Source organism: Mastomys coucha, unplaced genomic scaffold (assembly GCF_008632895.1).
Source record: "Mastomys coucha isolate ucsf_1 unplaced genomic scaffold, UCSF_Mcou_1 pScaffold14, whole genome shotgun sequence".
NCBI classification, from domain to species: domain Eukaryota; kingdom Metazoa; phylum Chordata; class Mammalia; order Rodentia; family Muridae; genus Mastomys; species Mastomys coucha.
This window is the reverse complement of record NW_022196896.1, coordinates 45,682,907-45,685,834: the sequence shown is the minus strand read 5'-3', so window position 1 is coordinate 45,685,834 and position 2,928 is coordinate 45,682,907.

The window sequence follows — 2,928 nt, the reverse complement described above, 5'->3', positions numbered from 1 at the left end:
AGACTAGCTGTCAACTTGTAGTTTCGGTTTGAGAATCTCCGAGAGCACAGCAGGGCTTCCCACAACTACCTATCCCGGATACATAATTAACATGATATTTTCTTCCTCAGCCATCCAGAGCAGACTTAAAGGACGCCTTCCAAAACTAAATTCCTCAAACACCCTTGCTTTTCTAGGATCATAACAATGGACTGTGATGTGCTCCCAAGCAATCCATTGCAGGTTTAACTTTCGTTATCCACCCTACACAGAAATCCCCCTGCTGGGATTCTGCTGCTACCCCACAAGTTTATCCCCACAAAAGAAAAGGACAGTGCCTGCTGCCACAAATCCAGCTGAGACAACACCATCTTTTGAGACCTGCAGACAACGAAGCTGCCTTCCTCCAGACGCCTCATCTGACTGAAGACCCCCGAGACACTTGCTGAGATCCAGAGAGACACGCGCTGAGATCCAGAGAGACACACGCTGAGATCCAAAGAGAGACGCGCTGAGCCCCACAGAGGACAGCTCGGGACCTTCCAGCTACAGATGGACTCTCTTGCCAAAGTCAAACGGCTACTGAACTTGGGGGAAATTACATGATAGTAAGGAAAACATGATGTCTACCTAGATTAATCAAATGTTATTTAAAACTGATGTTAATACCCTCAAACTGTACTACCCATGGAACAATTAATTGATTCAATAATCCCTTGCCTTCCCAACCCCCAGCTTTAACCCTCCTTACCACTCTGGCTTAGTTGCGTTACCCTACTAGCCTCTCTAGTGTTTTCTTTTGAAAATTTTCACTACAAATGACACTGTGACCTCTCTCTTTTACAAAAGTAAAAGGAGGAGTTGTAGGACTGTGAAAGGCAGCTTATTTTCTGGTTGAGCTAGGTTTAAAGCCCGGAAGCCCAGCAGATGTTCCCGCAAGGAACTTAAGGTGTTTGCCACACCCCCAGATACCAGGCTCCTGGCATTCTGTCTGAACTCCACCCCCACAGTTACCTGGCAACAGCCAGGTAGGCCTGGCCCACTATAAAACGGGCTGCTTGCCCTCCTCCCTCTCTTACTCTCTTACTCTTGCTTCTCTCTCTTGCCCTTTTGCTCCCCCTCTCTCCACATGGTCATGGCTGACCTCTACTGCTCTACTCTCTCCCTCTCTCTGCCTTCTCCGCCTATACTACCCTCTTAGCTCCCCTTCCCTAACCTCAGGCCCGACCTGAGAAAGTGGGGTAAGGTTTCACTCATTACAACTCTCCACCATGAAAATAAACGCCTTAAAACCACGGACTGCCTCTTCTCATAGGGATCCGCTGTGCTGGGGCAATGAAGGAGGTCTCCATTGCTCTAAAGAGCCACATGTCTAATCTCCTGCAGGAAGCCTCTCTGAGTTCCACAGAGCCAAGCTTTCTTCCCAAGCAAGCCTAGGACACTCTCATCCCTGCAGACCTGCCAGAATTCGCTCAGGGTCCCCCGGGCCTGAACGGAGGCTGAGGGTGACAGGTTCTCAGGCTCTTAGACACTGCAGACTCGGCTGGATGCTGTGGAAGAGCTGATAACAGAGTAGGGAGGGCCAGTAGGCTAACTCTGTCCTTGGCCAAAGGGAAAGGGGCAGGAGGAGAGCTCCAGCTGGTTCTCACACGGACAAGAGTGTCCTAGACTTGCCTGGGAATCTGGGTCTCTTGCTGGGTCTCCAGAGTTTAAACATAGCTCAACCAGAAAACAGGCTGCCTTTCACAGTCCCATGTGTCAGTATATATGTATGTCACTATATATGCATCTCTGTATGTATGTGCATGTGTGTGTGTATACATATGTGTGTGTGTATGCATCTAACAGCAATTAATGAAAAAAGGAAGCCATTAATTTGAAAGGGAGCAAGAAGTATACATGAGTATTTGGAGAGAGGAAAGGAAAGGAAGAAATGATGCAATTACATTTTAATCTCAAAAGGAAATAAGAAAAAACACCAAAAAAATTATAAATAAAAGTAGTGAGATAATAGATTTCTAAAGACTTTATCTACGGCTATTCCACATAGAAATGTCCACCTGTCATCTGATTTTTGCAGATGTCTGGGTGATCGTGGTCTAGACCTGCTTCTGTGACCCAGTGAAAGACCTATCAGGATAAAATCAAATAGACATGACGTGAAAAAGAGAATCACAGGGAGTCCTTCTGAGAGTCACAGAAGGGATGGCAGGACAGCTGAGAAGCACAGAGAAAGAAGATGCAAAATGGCAAAGACTAGAAACCAAGCCAAGCTCACCTTCAGCCACTGTACTCCTGGCAGAAGCCTCCTGCATAGGTGCTGTGACAACAGCTTCTCTTCTCATCTCTTCAGGGGTACTGGGGGTTGAACCCTTAAGTGGGCAGCTAAGAAGACTGCAAAACAAAACCGGAAGAAAAAGAAATGCCAGGCAAGGTATCCTGTGAGGTAGATCCCTTTGTCAGCACTTTAACATGTTCATTCTGACCCTCCCTCCTGAAGTGTGGACTTTACTATGTACAGTGATGCCCACATTTAGGGACTCAAACCCCGACAATGATGTACACCCTTTTTGCCACTCTAGTTCTGCTCTGGATCTTCAAAACTATTCTTGGAATCATATATGTAGCCTCTGGTTTCCCACTGTCAATCCTGTATAGGAAAACTGTACTGGAATATTACGATAAAAATGAAGTATAGTGTAAGGGTAGATATAGATAGGTTAGCCACAGAATGACCAGTGGAAATCTCCTATAAAAGAAAGAGTAGCCCCACTGGCTGCTCGGAAAAGCCATCTTCGCATTGTTCGCGGGTCAAGCTCCCAAGCTCACTTGCAGCCGCCTTTGCCGCCTCCTCCAAAGCGGATTCTGGCAGCTTTCTCACCAGAGTCCTTGAACTCAATTAATTCCTCACTCCTCACTCGCTGCATCGGACCACTGGCGTGCCCCACC